The following is an 18489-nucleotide window of genomic DNA, read 5'->3' as shown; positions in this document are numbered from 1 at the left end:
AATCTTCATGGTAAGTCCCAGAAAAACAATAAACAGCACCCAGTGCATTTTGTTGCTTCAGGCTTTTCTCTGTTGATTATAGTGAAATACTGAAGGCTCAAACTATAGGAATTATTTTTTTAATAAAAAAAATCCATAACAACATTTGCATATATGACTCCCCCCCCCAAGCATTCATATTTTTGAAGAATTGTTTATCTATTTGTTTGCTTGCTATAATGCTGCACTTCCTTTTTGCCAAAGCACACAAGATGGTTTGCAACTTAAAGTAATGGCTAATGGACATGATACAAAAGGGGAAAGGGGACAGAGAGATGAAAGGAAAGGTATCAAATTCACATTGCAGTCCTATACCTGTCTACATTGAAGGAAGTTGCATTGGGTGGCCAGATGTTGTTGGACTGCAACTCCCATCATCCATGATCACTGGCTATACAGGCAGAGGCTGATGGGAGTGTTTGAGGAATGGCTATAACTCACTGGCAGAGCAACTGCTTTGCATGCTGAAGACCCCTGGTTCAGTTTCAGTAGTGGGGTAGGACTGGCAACCTATGCACCCCTTTGGTTTCACATACTACATGGGTAAAGGTAAAGGTAAAGGGACCCCTGACCATTAGGTCCAGTCATGACCGACTCTGGGGTTGTGGCACTCATCTCGCTTTATTGGCCGAGGGAGCCAGCGTACAGCTTCCTGGTCATGTGGCCAGCATGACTAAGCCGCTTCTGGCGAACCAGAGCAGCACATGGAAACGCCGTTTACCTTCCCACCAGAGCGGTACCTATTTATCTACTTGCACTGGCATGCTAGGTTGGCAGGAGCAGGGACCGAGCAACGGGAGCTCACCCCGTCGCAGGGAATCAAACAGCCGACCTTCTGATGGGCAAGTCGTAGGCTCTGTGGTTTAACCCACAGCGCCACCCGCGTCCCTTTAAGTACATGGGTAGGCAAGTCTAATAAGCCTGGGAAACAAAGCCTGGGCCCTCTAGCAACTTTGCCAAAATTTATTTAGCGTTAACTCTGGAAGTGTATACAGTGGTACCTCTGGTTCTGAACAGGATCCGTTCCGGAGGCCTATTCGCAACATGAAAAGAGCACAACCTGCAGTGGAGCATCTGCGCGCACACGGGTTGCGATTCGCTGCTTCTGCGCATGCGCGTGACGTCATTTTGCAATTCTGCACATGCACGAGCGGCGAAACCTGGAAGTAATCCTTTCCGGTACTTCCGGGTCACCATGGTACGTAACCTGAAAGAACGTAACATGAAGCAAACGTAACATGAGGTATGACTGTACTTGATTCTGACCAAACTAAGCCTCCTAGAGCAAAATATCTGTGGAGGTTTAGTTTGGTCAGAATTGATGTCAAGATGTCCAGTCCCTGAGGGCTTGATAACACAATGATCGTAGTTAATTAAAAAGGATGATTTCTTGTCAGAACAAACAGATAACTCCAGATGGCTTTAACACAGCCTCTGCCATCATCAATCAGAATGACCCTTCTGAAGACTGCTTCCTGCAAGACCAGAAGCAACTGAACTTTCGCTTCATAGGTCTTTTGCTTTGCTTCCTATCTTGCAGCCCTCCCATTCGTGAAGACTTTGGACTGAGTGGGTCAGCTCCCTCCTCTTCCCCATTCTCTGAGAGGCTGTCTCTTAACTCTTTCCCTGCTGTTTCTGCTTCTGGCAAGCTTTGACTGCGTTCTAGCTTGCTCTCCACCATTCGCTTAGTCATGCTGGCCACATGACCCGGAAGCTGTACGCCGGCTCACTTGGCCAGTAAAGCAAAATGAGCGCCGCAACCCCAGAGTCGTCCGCGACTGGACCTAATGGTCAGGGGTCACTTTACTCACTTTACTCATGTACTATCTGAAACCCAAAGGGTGCATTGATTGCCAGATGTGAAATACATTGCTCTCCTGCTCCCACTACAGACATACCCCGGGGTTGAGAGACGGGTTGTTTTCTGCTGCTCCAGAGAAGCGGACATGGAGCAATGGATCCAAACTACAAGAAAGAAGATTCCACCTAAACATTAGGAAGAACTTCCTGACAGTAAGAGCTGTTCAACAGTGGAATTTGCTGCTAAGGAGTGTGGTGGAGTCTCCTTCTTTGGAGGTCTTTAAGCAGAGGCTTGACAACCATATGTCAGGAGTGCTCTGATGGTGTTTCCTGCTTGGCAGGGGGTTGGACTCGATGGCCCTTGTGGTCTCTTCCAACTCTATGATTCTATGATTCTATGTCTAAAATCCTGGAGACTCACTGCCAGTCCATGTAGACATTGCTGATGGGTCAGCTCAGTATAAGGCCGCTTCCAACCGTAACACATGTACATAACAACATCAGAAGAGCCCTGCTGAATCGGACCAATGGCCTGTTGAGTCAGTCCAACCAGATGCCTGTGGGAAACCTGAGTCCCACAGCCGCCTTCTCTCCTGCAGTGCCCAGCAACTCGTTTTCAGAGGTATGGCTATGGAGGCAGAGCCTAGCCATCATGTCTAGGAGTCACTCATAGCTTTATCCTCCGTGAATTTGTCTAAAGCAATCCAAGTCGGGGGATGCTTGGGAGAACAGTCAGGTTTGCAGAAATACTATCCCTCCCCTTATTTTTGTAAACCTCTCTCTGATGAGGAGTAAACATGTTCAGTGATCGCACTGAGTGTCAGCTGAACAACCAACAACTGAGAGTGAAATGGAAGGGAGAATTGCCTGGCTGGCTAGAACTCTGGGCAGGAGCACTGCCATTAGAGGATATTCTGCAATTCTTTGTCACAGTTCATAATCTCCACAAACCAGAAAATTCAGCCATATCTGTGAGCTTTTCTTTTCCTGGCTAGGGCTTTTAAAACTTAACAAACATCCAGGAGTTACTGCTTCACCCGTCGTGGAAATTTACTGGCAGCAAAAATTTGGCCGGCAGATTTCATTATTTCATTTTGTAAATTCTGGCTTTTATCTGATCAGTTCCTCTATGCCACTAGGGCCCAGATACTGCAGTCCACATGCCAGACAGGTTCTGTGATTTGCCCTTGGCCTCAGAAAGAACAACATCCTTGCAAATGACTCTCCCCCCCCCCCCCATGAATGAAGCAGAAGATAAGATTTCTATGGATGGAAACTGAGCCACGCGCTCTGCACAAACTATTTGGCTTCTGAAAATAATGGAACTGGCCCAAATGGGCAGGCTTCCCTACTTTCAACCACTTCCAAGAGCAACACTTGCACCTCGCAAGTGGACTGAAGGATGCAGTTGCAGCAGCGATTTAATGTTAATTTAGGGCTTCCCCAGCTGCTAGGAAACCATCTGTTTATTTCTAACATCGGCATACCACTTTTCCATTAAAAAACACCCAAAGATGCATGCACAAATGAAAATGGCAACAATAAAAGCTTCCGTCATAAGAAGAGCCTCCTGGATCAGGCCAAAGCATAGCTGTCAACTTTTCCCTTTTCTTGCGAGGAATCCTATTCGGAATAAGGGAATTTCCCTTTTAAAAAAGGGAAACGTTGACAGCTATGGGCCAAAGGCCTTTCCAGTCTAATCAATTCCTCCATATAAATATGCAATTATGTATTGCCTTTCTATTTAAAAACAACAACCCCAGAAGAACCAGCAAGAAGATTACATTGAAAAATATGTGTATTAGGATGGAGAAATAAATGAATTTTCATGTTCATCTTTCCATGCTCCTCATACTCATTGCTCTTCTCCTACAATTCTCTTTTGCCAGTGACTTCCTCACTGTGGTGCATCTTCTGCTAAGGACTAAATCCTATACAAATCTGGAGTGGGGGCCCTAAGATGGTTGGATGGTGCCTTATACGTCTCCTTCCAGAAACTCCTGCAGCCCAGCTGGTGCCAAATGTATTGCTCTGCTTTCCTTTGGTGTTTGCTAATGCAGTGGTTTCACTTCAACCCCAGAGGTGTAGTCCATTGTCTCTCCAGTTGGGTGCCAACAACTGCCTTTGACAGTAGGGGAAGAACTTAGCCATCATGACTAGTGGCTTTCTCAGCAGTCACCCTGAGAACTATATGGAACAATCTCCCTCAATATCTTTGGCTATGCTGCTAGCAAATGTGCGAAGCTCATTAGCTGAGAAAGGCCTTTGAAAAAGCCTGAAAGATATGGCTGGATTGGAAGTTCTGCTGGTGGTGGATTGGCGCTCCATCACTTGTCATGGGTCATGTCACCCTTTGGGTGTTTATTTATTTACCAAGATTACATGAAACAATATAACATATGCATTCCAAATAATCCGATAGAATCAGCCTTCAGAAGCAAGTAGATGTAGAAATGACCAAAATATAGATAAAATCAGCATAGATAAAATTATGTGTCTGTTTAGCCTGACCTATACAATTTATTCATTAGGTACTGGAAATAATACAGTAAAGGCACCCAGCTAACATCGATAGACAGGGATTTCCAGAGATTAGATGCCGCCTCTCTGACACGGGTGGTGCTGTGGGTTAAACCACAGAGCCTAGGGCTTGCTGATCAGAAGGTTGGCAGTTCGAATCCCCGCAACAGGGTGAGCTCCGGTTGCTTGGTCCCTGCTCCTGCCAACCTAGCAGTTCGAAAGCACATCAAAGTGCAAGTAGATAAATAGGTACCGCTCTGGCGGGAAGGTAAATGGCATTTCCGTGCGCTGCTCTGGTTCACCAGAAGCGGCTTAGTCATGCTGGCCACATGACCCGGAAGCTGTATGCCGGCTCCCTTGGCCAATAAAGTGAGATGAGCGCCGCAACCCCAGAGTTGGTCACGACTGGACCTAATGGTCAGGGGTCCCTTTACCTTTACCTTTACCTCTGAATGATTAATTCCTTGCAAGCGGTACATAGGTGGCTTTTATTTTTCTTCTGATTCTGTTATTTGAATGTGAACTCCTTTCAGCTCACTTGGGACATCAGCATTGGCCAATGTACAGAGAACCACAAGAAGTGCTCTTATTGAACAACTGTGCTTTCTTCTCTTCTCACCACCCACCCACCCAACTGTTCTTGTGGGTCAAGGGACCTTCTAGAATGGAATAAGACGTAGGAATGGAGGGAGGAATCGCTGGCATTAATCAGCCAGCACAAATGGACTCTCTGGATCCCATCCCTTTTTAACAAATGCAATCACATCATTTGCAAAAATGCAGCACCACCTATAGGTCTGTTCTTGCTCCTCTTCTGCCACAGTACTGAAATCCATTCTTAAGAAGGGACTGCACGACACATCAATAGGAGCAATGTTTCTTGATCAGTTGGTGCAAAAGAACTATGATGATTTGGAATGCATTTGCTGTATATTGGGGTACTTCCCCTCCAGCATTTAAGTCTGTGTATTAGCTTTCCAGTTTTGCGATGTATACCCTTATGTACTCATGTACAGTATGAAAATATCTGAACAAAAAAAATATGTATAAAAAAGAAAATCAAGGAATTTAGCATCTCACAAGCTCGGTCAGTTTGCATCCCTCATTATTGCAATATTTTGGTTCCAGCAAATGTCTTTGTTGACTATAGTAGCATTAGTATATGCAGAGGAGGCTTGTCTGGATGAATTCAGTAATTATGCTTTTAAAGACCTAACTAGTCAATTAGTAGCTGCCTTGGTGCATACACACATATGCTGACAATATTCATGCTCATCTGTTACTGTCGTTGCCTATTCTCTGTCCATTCGCTTTGCCTGTTTCCTTCACCTACCCAGAGAAGTCCTATTCCCTCGCAGGGAGTGCCTGGCAGCTGCACTGCTCCAAAGCCAACGTCTGGAATTGGCCTGGGAGGACCTGCCTCTCGCCTGGCACTGCTCTCCTCCAGGTAGGAGACTTCCCTACGCTGCCCATTTTGATGGGCCGATGCTGAACACCATCTTGGCAGCTGGGTGGCAGCTGGATTGTGAATCTGGCATGGGAGCAGTTTGCTGATGGATTACATGGCCTTTCACAGTGACATTTCTATTTGACCCACCCTGAATTTATCAACCTTTACTAATAATTAGTATGTGTACCTATGCGTGTGTGTGCACATGTGTGTGAAATAGTATCAGGAGACATGCACGGTGACTGCCAGATTTGTCTGCTTGACAAGAATGCTCTCCTACGATGCTAATGGGAAATAATTAGTCTGGAGGAGAAAACGGCTGTTCGGTGGTAACTTATGGGTCTCTGAAATGGTTGTATTTCCATGCTTTCTCTGTTTAAGCGCTAATTCAAACGTGGCAGCAGGACGCTGTTTATTATGCAACTGGAGAAGCGGTAGCCAAAGTGGTGCCCACTAGGTGGACAAATGCCATCTCCAACTCCTTGAAAGATTCCATCAACGGTGTCTCCGTTAGGAAGACAGGCGAACTAATATCAGTGTACTGGATGAAGCAAAGATCACCAGTGTTGAAGCAATGATTCTTCAACATCAACTTCGTTGGACTGGTCATGTTGTGCAGATGCCTGATGATCATCTTCCAAAGCAACTACTCTATTCCGAACTTAAAAATGGAAAGTGTAATGCAGGTGGTCAACAAAAGAGGTTTAAAGACTGTCTCAAGGTCTTTAAAAGTAGTATAAACACCGACAACTGGGAGACACTGGCCTGCGAGCGATCCAGTTGGAGAACAGCCTTGACCAAAGGTGTCATGGACTTTGAAGACACTCAAACTCATGATGTAAGGGAGAAACGTGCTAAGAGGAAGGCACACTTGGCAAATCCACACCGTGATCAACTCCCGCCCAGGAACCAATGTTCCCACTGTGAAAGGATTTGTGGGTCCAGAATTGGCCTCCACAGTCACTCATTGTTAAAACCATGTGTATGGAAGACAATCTTACTCGGCTACAAGGGATCGCCAAAGAAAGAGACTAGGTGCTGCAGACTACAGCAGGTTTCAACCCTTGATCCTTGGTCATGCTGGTTGGGGCTGATGGGAGTTCTAGTTCACCTCTGGTGGGCACCCTATTGGCTATCCCTGACCTACAGGGACTGAAAAGCTTTGAACCTCGCCAACAAAGCTTTTGGCCAATTCTTAGAAGTGGGTCTGCCATGCCACAAACCAACAAATTGAGTCAATTGACTGAAAGCTTGCAATGGCTGGAGAAACAACTATCTGTGTACTGCAGATCTTCTGGCTTGAGGAAGTACTGGATAAGAAGCTTCAGGACCAAATCGTTTGTATTCCCTGTTCTGCAGTGTGTGTCACTCCAGCCTCCAGGAAAGATTTTTTAGCAAACATGAGGATTGGTAGTAGGAGCATACACATGACACTGTTCACGTGATGATTTAAGTTAGGGATTTGGAATCTTTTTCAGCCTAGGGGCCTCATTCCCTACTACGCAACTTTCCAAAGGCCACAGGTCAGTGGTGGGTGGGGCCAGAGGGGTGCATTGGTGAATCCAGATTTTAACTCTGTGCAATAGGCTCATTTCTGCATGCAGTCACAGATCCCTCTGTATCCTCAATCCACACAAGTGAGAGGCATGGTCAGAGTTCAAGGACACATTCCAGCCAGCAACAACCTTCCCCACCTCCCAAAAAAAGACTGGGTGAGAAGGACCAGTGAGGGCTGTGACATGGAAAGACCAGGGCCATGTTCATAACATACATCTACAGCTGTACCTTGTTTTGCGGCCAGGATCCGTTCCGGAGCCCTGGCTCCTAGCCGAAAAAGATGCAGGGCAATCAAGCTGTGCTATCATAATGATTAAGGCCTTAAATGATACTTTTAGGTTATATGCTAGTGACTAAGTTTTAATTTATATATTTTTTAACTGTTGCTATATCTGTATTGTCCCTGTTATACCTAATTGCAAATTCAAATGCATCCCTATCATGTTTTATGACTTCCTTGATATTGTATGTGGGCTGGAACTGGTCTATGACTCAGGGCAAAGCGCAGCGTCTGTGCACACGTGGAGCGGTTTGCGCTTCTGAGCATGTGCAAAGTGCAATTTAGCGCTTCTGCGCATGTGCGAGTGGCAAACCCGGAAGTAACCCGTTCTGGTACTTCTGGGTTTGCCGCGGATGTTCACCAAAATGGATGCTAGACGAGGTGGACGTTCGTGAAGGTATTACTGTAAAGTGCTACAATGCCCGCCCCTCATTTCCCTTACAACAAATTCCAGAGTTGCCCACAAAGAGGGAATGATTGCTAAACCGTTCTGGAAATTGTAGCTCTTTGAGAGGAACAGGGATCTTATAACAGGGCAGCCAACTTGGGCCCCAGATTATGGGTGCCCGGTGTGCATGATGTCATGTCATAATGTGACATTATGACATCACGCATGCCCCCCAGCCTCAGAACCTGACTTCCAGTGGTACTGAGGTCTCAGAAGGCCTTAGAAAGCATCTCTGAGGCCTCTGAGATGCTGTCTGAGGCCTTGCGAGACCTTGAAAGTTGCATGGGGGCCCTGTGGTGTTGGGTGCCAACCACCCACAACAATTTTTTGTGTGTGCTCAGGCACCCAGAGCCACCCATACTTGGCGCCCCTGCCCTTAACAAACTGTAGTTTCCAGAATTTCTCTGGGGAAGTTATGAATATTTAAAGTGGTATCACAAAGATTTCATTGTATGGTGTCAATGTGACCCAGGTCTGGCTTGGGGAGAGCTCCAGGGGACAGATAGTGTGTCCTGGGGCCCCACGTTTAAATTCTGACTAAAGAAGGTTTACCGTGAATGCTCCGTCTTTACGTTGAACAAATACCCTGACCACTGAATGCTTTGCTCTCTTTGATATTTGATATTTAAGTTATTGTTGTATGATTCCATTTTATATATACCTTGACGACCTTCATTTCTTTGCCTAGTTGTGAAGATCAAACCCCTTCATCCTGCAGCGAGGAGGCCGAAAGCCTCCCTTTTCAATTATCATTTTATTATATACCTTTAAATTTATAAGAAGTCCCTCTAAATTTTGAATTTAGGCCCTGTGGCCCGCAAAGTAGGGCATTTCTTCTCAATTAGCAGTGGAGGTGAAAGGGCCTTATCAAAGTTTATTTGTTCATATCAAAGCTCCTCTTTTTTTGATCTCCTGAAAGGGGTTGGGGGATGCACCATTAAGAAATCCCCTCCTATGTTCTTCCCCCAAAGGACAGAAAGCAACCTGCTAAGGTCCATTAGCATTTCAATATATTTCTCACCTCAGGAAATGAATTGGCTTCCCAGGCTAATTTAGCAAAAGGAAAAATCTTGCACATGAATATCTACATCATGTTTAAAGGCCCACCACATCAATGGGACTACTGTATTCCACTTAATCTGCTGAGGATTGAGCAATCATAGCAGTGCATTAGAAAGGTCAAATATATAACCATTTCAGCACTTGACAAGGGGTTTGAGGTGTGCTTCATGGCCCACTCTGACTCTTTATAGTGAGCTTAGGTTTGCAAACTATCAACCCAGAGGTCCTGTGTGTCCCTTTAAGCCATCACCACAACAGCTCTACCTCCACTGTCAGAGGCAGTAGGCCTTTGAATACCACTTGGAAGGAATCACAACTGAGGAGAACAGCGGGTGGTGTTGTGGTCTAAACCACCGAGCCACTTGGGCTTGCTGATCAGAAGGTTGGCGGTTTGAATCCCTGCAACAGGGAGAGCTCCCGTTGCTCTGTCCCAGCTTCTGCCAACCTAGCAGCTCAAAAGCACACCAGTGCAAGCAGATAAATAGGTACTGCTGTGATGGGAAGGTAAATGGCGTTTCCGTGTGCTTTGGCACTCATCACGGTGTTCCGTTACACCAGAAGTCTTGCTGCCCTAATAATAATAAATCATCATCATCGTTATTATTAATAATAATAATACTATTATTATTATTACAGTGGTACCTTGGATTACATATGCTTCAGGTTACATATGCTTCAGGTTACAGACTCCGCTAACCCAGAAATAGTACCTCGAGTTAAGAACTTTGCTTCAGGATGAGAACAGAAATCATGCTCTGGCGGCGCAGCAGCAGCAGGAGGCCCCATTAGCTGGTGGTGCTTCAGGTTAAGAACAGTTTCAGGTTAAGAATGGACCTCCAGAACGAATTAGGTTCTTAACCCAAGGTGCCACTGTATTATTTATTTATACTCCACCCATCTGGCTGGGTTTCCCCAGCCACTCTTGGCGGCTCCCAACAGAATTAAATGTCTTCTAAACTGGAAAGTTGTCTGTGGACAAATGCCAGCTCCCTTGGCCTGAAGTGAGGTGAGCAGCGGAATCCCATAGTCGCCTCTGACTGGACTTAACCGTCCAAAGGGCCTTACCTTTTACCTGCTTGTGGGCTTTCTGCAGGCATCTGGTTGGCCACTAAGCGAACCAAATGCTGGACTAGTTATTTTCAATGTGACCATACCCCGGAAGTGTCCTGGTAAAACTGGGACACCCCATTTTTTTATTGTGAGAGAATGGAACCTTTTACCCCCTGAAGAAAGTGCTTTTGGGGGGCACAATCTTGCACAGTAAACCAAAACATGTGTTTTGGGGCATCGTGCCTGATAAAAACCAATCCTTTTTTGGGGCGGGGGGGATGTGGCACAAAGTTACAGCAACCCAAATGACTGCTGTGCTTTTGTGATAAAAAACAGGAAGATGCGTCCCGGACTTTGGCATCAAAGTGTTGGAGGGTGTGTATGATTCAACAGGCAACATGGCCTACAACATCAGGGGTGCATCAGGAAGTAGTGTGTCATAGGGGCAGCATTTATTTGTTGTGCGCCTTTATTATGCCATGGGTTCAGTCATAGGTAGCACAGTAGCCAACTATGCCTCACTTGAAAAGAAGAAATGCACCAGTGCAAAAGAGGACTTTTATAAATTTTGCATCTGCAAATATATATGTATAAGCATAATTTTAGAAATAATTATTGCAATTGGAATTGCAATGCAGCCATCTCACCGTAATGAGGGAGATGGCGACTGGGCCACTGGGTTGTCTGCTGAGTTTGTTGTCCTGTTGATCACTGTTGACATACGGTTTCAGGGACCCAGGTTTACTTTATGGTTTATTTTATCTTCAGGTAGAAAGCAGTTCCCTGACATCCTTTCAAACTGATGGATGCCCTCTGCAAAGCAGGACCCTATTCTATGAAGCCAGGGCTGAAATTTCAGTGATACACCCCCCCCCCCGAGAATGTTCTTTGTTGTGAGTCTTTGGGGAGCATACCATTCCATCCCTGTGAATATGCAGCAAAATTAGCACCCAGCACCAGGAGTTTCTCTGCCCAGGAATAAGGGTGGAGAATTCCAGGTGCAAATGTTGATCCTTCAGCAAAGGTGATGAATGCATTGTCTGCATGACTGTTTAGAAAGAAACGTGCTTGTCGCCCAGCAATCGATAAGAATTCATTTGAATTTCAAAGCGGTGACGGCAATCAGAAAGGATTCATTAGGGAGTTTGTAGGCAATGTCATAAGCTCTTCCGCAGTCATTCCGCCATCATTCAGGATTCATTAAGTGCTATTTCATGTTGGAAATAATGAGCTGTGGAAGCACTGTTAGCAGAGAATAATGGAAGGAAAGCAGGTTTACATATTGTAAATACTTTTCAGCTAGAGGTCTTGACTGCTTCACCGCAAGAGAAGATGCAGAAGGCCGCCCTTCTCCTTCTCCCCCACCCATAACCCGATCTTTGCTAGTTGAGTACACCTCAATTAAGTAGCGCATTAGAGTCGTGCAAACTCAAAATTGGAATTTTTAAAGTTCTCTCTGACTTAGTGGCTTCAAAATGTCAATGGTTTAATTATCATATTGTTTCCAAGTGAGTACCGTTTGTTCAGGAATGCGGCTGCTTAATAAGAGTTTTACTGTAATTGGATCTGCGTAAAACTCCTCCTCATTTATAACGGTGGAAATTTTCCACTTCAGCAACAAAAACAACCTTTCTCTCTTTTTCGTCCTGCCTGCCACTGAGCTGCAGCTCTTCTGTTGACAAAGAGCCTGGCTGCTGAGTTAGGCCAAGGACCCATCTAACCGAGCATCCTTTTCTCACAGTGGCCAACCAGAAGCCTATGGGATGCCAGGAAGTAGGACCTGAGCTCAACAGCACTCTACCCACGTGATTCTTAGCAGCAGGAATTCGGAAGCAACAGAACTCAGTCATTTTATAAAATATTAGTAGAAATAGAGAATCAAGATCAATTAAAAGAGGTGTGGGGAAAGGAGACAACAGGGCATATAGATAGTCAAAGGCCGGGGGAAAATATGGGAGAATCGTACATTGAAAATGTCTGTAAGAATATAAGAAATTTATTATATATATTTTTAAAATATTTTAAAATTTTATTTAACATAATTGTTGCAAAATATAAGCAAAATATTGCAAATACATGCATATATATTTCAAATAAGCACACACACACATATATATAGGAACAAAAGAGAAGAAAAGAAGAAAAGAAAAGAAAAAAAGAAGAAAAAATTAAGAGAAAAGAAGAAAAGTTGGAAGAATTTCTTCCAAGTTTATTCTACAAATATCTCAATATGAAAATAATAATAAAATTTCATTGATTGACTCCCATCACTTACAGAAAATTATTATAAATTAGTTTGGAGATGGTATTTAACACTAGACAGATTAAATCAAATAAACAAGGAATATTTGGTGTTATGTTGGAGGGGATGCCAGGAAACCGGGAATTATGTTCACATGTGGTGGAGGTGTAAATATGTACAATATTTTCTGGCAAAGCATGTTTAAGGAGATAACACAAATTACTGGGTTAAAACTGACTGAAAGTCCAGAGGTGGCATTATTATCAATTTGCGATGGGGTGGAAGGTTTGCAGGCTATGAAGGACTTGCTTGCAAATTTATTGACAGCTGCACAAATTATGATAGCTAGGAAGTGGAAGGGGCAGGGAGAATGTAAAATGGAAGAATTGTATAAAGAGGTGTGGGATATAGCTATTAATGATAAACTAACATGTTCCATTAAGGTAAGACGAGGAATATGCAGGAGAAATGATTTTGAGGGAGGGTGTTGGTAGAATTTGTACTGTTGAAATGAAAAGGGGTCAAACCATTGCAAAAGGCGTTGAAATTTTGGGAGGTGGGATAGTTAAAATGGAATGGTCTCGGTGGTGGGGTGCACATTTTTATTCATATTTATGTACGATTATTATTTTGTCAAAAACAAAAAACTCAGTCATCATGGCTAGTAGTCATCCATACATTTGCTTGCAGACTGTACCAGGTTTAACCTCTGGCATCTCTTTGTAGCTATGGGAATATCTTTGAAGAATCACTGCTGAGCTACACTGACCAATGGTCCCATATGCTCAAGTCATATGTGCAAAATCCAGTGCAGAGATTTGCACAGTTGCCAGTTTGCTACTGGGTTAACTTCAAGGTGCTACTATTAGTATATAAAACCTTTAACAACTTGGGGCCAGTTTATCTACGAGATTGTCTTACTCCATATGTGCCCACACAACCGCTTTCATCAGTAGAATTGGCACTATTACAGGTGCCCCATAGTATTTGTTCTGCTTTTGTAAGAACTCGTTTAGTGTGGCAGCACCTCACTTCGGAACTCCCTGCCTATTGATATCAAGCAAGTGCCTTCAATGCATTATTTTTAGACCTGATAAAAATCAAGTCTACCCAGGTGTTTAGAAATGCAGAATGCAGCAGCGAGGCTCCTCGCGGGGTCTCTGCCATGGGAGCATATTCACCCAGTGCTTTTCCAGCTGCACTGGCTCCTGGTGGAGTACAGGGTCAGATTTAAGGTGCTGGTTTTGACCTTCAAAGCCCTTCATGGCCTAGGACCCTCGTACCTACAGGACCGCCTCTCCTGGTATGCTCCACAGAGAGCCTCAAGGTCCATATATAGCAACACCCTAGTGGTCCCGGGCCCTAAGGAAGTTAGATTAGCTTCAACCAGAGCCAGGGCCTTTTCAACACTGGCTCCGGCCTGGTGGAACGCTCTGCCTCGTGAGACCAGGGCCCTGTAGGATCTGATTTCTTTCCGCAGGGCCTGTAAGACAGAGTTGTTGTGCCTGGCCTTTGGCTTGGAGCCAATTTGATTCCCTCCCCCTCTTTCTTTTTTCTTTTTCCTTTCTCCTCCTGTGACGAGGCTGCATTTTAATATTTTAATGTTTCAGTATTTTACTTGTTGTATTTTAATCTTGTTTTTAAGTTGTATTTATTCAACTTGTTTTTATTATTGCTTGTTAGCCGCCCTGAGCCTGGCCTTGGCTGGGGAGGGTGGGGCAATAATAATAATAATAATAATAATAATAATAATAATAATAATAATAATAATAATTGAAAGCTAATGTGAGCTTTAATTTGTTCCAGTCTATTGTTGTTTTAACTTTCTATATGTTTTAAATTATTGCCGTATTTTCTTTTAAAGTGATAATTTTATTGGGTTTTCTTTTGGGGGTTTCAACTTTGAGGTCCACCCTCCCCCCATATTTCAGCAGTGAATACGTTTTATGAAATAAAATAAATAACTAAAACCTGAAGAACTGCAATATATTGTCACTTAGTCTTAGAGGAGGTAATGGAAACATCCTTTATCCGAAGCTCTGGAAGTTTTTGTTTAATTGGAGTTTGTTCAAGGCGCATTGTTTTCAGAATGACATTGGTTGGTGCTGTTTCAACCTCTCAATCAGCCTGGCATTTGCTCTAACCTTTATTGACTTACAACACCCGTCCATTTCCTCCTCTAGCTCTCCTCAGCTCTGAAATCCAATATACAGGAGACAGAGATGTAAGAAGGCTTTGAATCTTAAATGAATCAGCCTCTCTCAAATGAGAGGTTCAGTACACTACATTAGCAAAGATCCCCTCTTCTCTTCCCTCTCTATTTCAGTCTTGATATATATGTATAGCTTTTCGTTCAGCCATGACCTTCTTTTAAAAGTGAAGAGCCTTTCTGTGAAGGATCCAAGAGATGGAGACCGTCTGAATTTAGAAAAACATGCTAGGGGCTGATGAGAACTTGAGTCCAACAACATCTGGAGAACCACAAGCTTCCCCACCCTTGATGCAAAGCATGTTCTCTATCACCGAACACTGGAAGCTGCCTTATATCAAGACTGATCACTGGTCCATCTAGTTCAGTATTGTCTATACCAGGAAAGTAGAATGTGGGTACAGTGGTACCTCGGGTTAAGAACTTAATTCATTCTGGAGGTCCGTTCTTAACCTGAAACTGTTCTTAACCTGAAGCACCACTTTAGCTAATGGGGCCTCCTGCTGCCACCACACGATTTCTGTTCTCATCCTGAAGCAAAGTTCTTAACCTGAGGTACAATTTCTGGGATAGCGGAGTCTGTAACCTGAAGCGTCTGTAACCCGAGGTTCCACTGTGCTTGTTTCTGAGTAGCTCTTTATAGACAGTTATTGGGCTGCTTTATCTGTTGGGGTAGAAGGTATGAGAGCAAGCTTGCCCAAACAGTCGCTTTGTTTAGGCAATGTTTCTGACTGGCTAGTTACCTTAAGTACCATGATCCGCATCACCAAAGAAGCTGCTCCGTGCCATAGAATGAATGAGTTGGCCTTCCCCACTCATCTGGCTGCTAGGTGGAAGAACAATTGTGAGAGAGGGCGTGGGTTCGTGTAAATCTGTGTTCAGATCTCAGCTGAATCCCTACATCATACCACTTGTACATGGGCTGAAGTCTTTTGTTTGGGCTTCGATTGCTGCGTAAAGTGTCTGCTTCTCCCTGTTGCTTCTTTACATTTCTCCAAGCGGCAACTCCCCCCCCCCCCCCCGCGGCATACTTGGCTTCAGACAAAAGGAGATGCTGCAGCTTTAATGAAAATTTAAAAGTCAATGAGACACAGACGGGGGTTGGGGTGGTCGGGGAGAGAAAGGGAGAGATGGAGAGGGGGAGAAATGACCCGGGATGAGAGTAGTCCAATGAATAAATTCAAACCATTTAGAGAATGTTTGGAAAGATCAGAAGGGCACCTTTGCTCGCAGCATTTTAACGAGCCTTGGAGAATTAGCGAGAGGGCTGAAAAATGAGTGGCACTGGCAAAGAGTAATTTGGTTGCGATCACTTGAGGGTGATGAATGAGGATGTGGCATAGCCTCTGCAGAGAGAGGGATTGTCTCTTCTCAAACAATTGTGTTTCGCCGACATGGGAGGGAGACATATTGCAGCGGGGGCAGTGGCTGGCGTTGGATGCAATGGTGATGTGGGACGCATCGGAATTGCCTTGCTGGAAGGACACTGAGGATCCGATCTGCATTCTCTTGTTTACGGTGGCCAAGAAGCTCAAGATCAGGCTTGAAAGCAGGGGCGCACAAAGCGGTCCATCTAGACTTTTCTCCATTTCTCTCCGATGCAAAACCCTTCCCCATATTTTTGCACACAATTTTTCTTAATGAACACATTTTTGCAAACAATTTCCCCCTCTTTAAAAAGTAATAATAATAATAATAATAATAATAATAACAACAACAACAACAATTTATTATTTATACCCCGCCCATCTGGCTGCGCTTCCCCAGCCACTCTGGGCGGCTTCCAAAAGAATATTAAACTACTGTGATACATCAAACATTAAAAGCTTCCCTAAACAGGGCTGCCTTCAGATGTCTTCGAAAAGTCTGGTAGTTGTTGTTCTCTTTGACATCTGGTGGGAGGGCGTTCCACAGGGAGGGTGCCACTACCGAGAAGGCCCTCTGCCTGGTTCCCTGTAACTTGGCTTCTCGCAGTGAGGGAACCGCCAGAAGGCCCTCGGTGCTGGATCTCAGTGTCCGGGTAGAACAATGGGGGTGGAGACGCTCCTTCAGGTATACTGGACTGAGGCCGTTTAGTGGTACCTTGGGTTACATACACTTCAGGTTACATACACTTCAGGTTACAGACTCTGCTAACCCAGAAATAGTACCTCAGGTTAAGAACTTTGCTTCAGGATGAGAACATAAATCGGGCTCCCGCGGCGCAGCAGCAGTGGAAGGCCCCTTTAGCTAAAGTGATGCTTCAGGTTAAGAACAGTTTCAGGTTAAGTACGGACCTCCGGAACGAATTAAGTACTTAACCCAAGGTACCACTGTATGTGGATTTCATTACAGCACACTTTTCAGCATGCGCTTTTCCCAGATAGATGCATTTTTACATTGGCTGGAGAATCCATTGGCAAGCTCGGGGATGTGCAAATTTTGAAGGCTTGCTGCACTTCAGTTTGAGTCCTGCTTCAGGAAGTACATGCTAGATAAGTTAAAACATGGGTAGACAAACTAAGGCTCGGGGGCCGGATCTAGCCCAATCACCTTCTAAATCCGATCCGCAGATGGTCCCAGAATCGGTGTGTTTTTACATGAGTAGAATGTGTCCTTTTATTTAAAATGCATCTCTGGGTTATTTGTGGGGCCTGCCTGGTGATTTTTTCCATGAGTAGACTGTGTCCTTTTATTTAAAATGCATCTCTGGATTATTTGTGGGGCATAGGAATTTGTTATTTTATTTTTTTTCCAAAATGTAGTTGGCCCCCCACAAGTTCTGAGGGACAGTGGACCGGCCCCCTGCTGAAATGTTTGCTGACCTCTGAGTTAAAATGAAGGGGCTGGTTCACAGCCTGGGGTACTTCTGGATTCAGCCTTGTCTCTGGAAGCCCAGAAGGGTGAGACCTTGCCAAGACAGAATCATAGAATTGTAGAGTTGGAAGGGACCATGAGGGTCATCTCGTTCAACCCCCATATAACAGCTCAGAGCTCTGAACAGGTTGCCAGGTTACTATTAGTATATAAATCCCTTGACTTCTTCAATCTGTGGAACCGGCACTGTTACACGTGCAATAAATAAGCTTCTTCTGCATTTGCATTTTCAATGGCATTTTCACTAACATTTTTGTGCACACATTACCCTAATCCATGAATTTCTGAACACACCCATTGGCTGATGGACTGCACTGCGAAATCTGGGGAAATGCAGATTCTGGAGGATGCCTGTGTTTCGGTTCACAAACTGTTTCAGAATGCAAACCGGATCAGCTTGCCTTCAAATGTGAACTGAATTATCTCCCTTTATCACCCATTGCTCTGTGGCAAGAGATCCAAGAGATCTAGATTCAATTCCCGGGGGCATCTCCAGTTATAAACCTTGGAGACCTGCTGCCGTTCAGAGTAAACAGTGCTAGGCCAAGTGGACCAAAGGCAGCTCTGTGTGTTCAAAACCAAGAAGCCTGTGGAGGAGAAAAAAATCCAAGTCAATTGATCTCCAAAGACTGAAATATTCCTTAATAGTCCCTGCTGCTGTAGGAGGCTGATGAATTCATCTTGAGCCAGGAAGATTGAACTCAGTTTAAGAGCAAGGGGGGAGGACATGAGATATGTATTAAGGTAGATGAAGGCTGAATTAAGATTAATGATAGCCTTTTGGAGTGGACTGGGATCTTCAACCCTGATATGAAAGCAGGAAGTCCAGAGATGGAATACAAATTACTTGTATTACCTACTGGTAGCCTTCAGCTGTTATTAAGTCTCACCTAAAGCAGCCCATTCATATGCAGGCTGGAGAAGCATGAATGTCCCCATATTTCCTTCACACCTACAGTGGAAGCCATTAGACTGA

General features: G+C 44.5%; 1 long non-coding RNA gene across 5 annotated transcripts in view; it reads right to left on the bottom strand.

Moving 5' to 3' along the window:
• The window catches only part of LOC309372739, a 163772-nt gene that overhangs the window by 104069 nt on the left and 41214 nt on the right, over window positions 1–18489 (bottom strand). The window contains exon 3 of one of the 5 annotated variants that reach the window (XR_014169660.1): window positions 11159–11448. The exons of 3 other annotated variants lie outside the window; for them this stretch is intronic. This is a non-coding gene — a long non-coding RNA (uncharacterized lncRNA). Of the gene's footprint in view, window positions 1–11158; window positions 11449–14331; window positions 14644–18489 lie in introns of those variants that run through there. One more of the 5 variants, XR_014169656.1, reaches the window with a different exon arrangement.

This window comes from Podarcis melisellensis (genome assembly GCF_964234715.1).
Source record: "Podarcis melisellensis genome assembly, chromosome: 1".
Classification (NCBI taxonomy): Eukaryota; Metazoa; Chordata; class Lepidosauria; order Squamata; family Lacertidae; genus Podarcis; species Podarcis melisellensis.
This window is presented reverse-complemented; position numbering and strand designations above follow the sequence as displayed.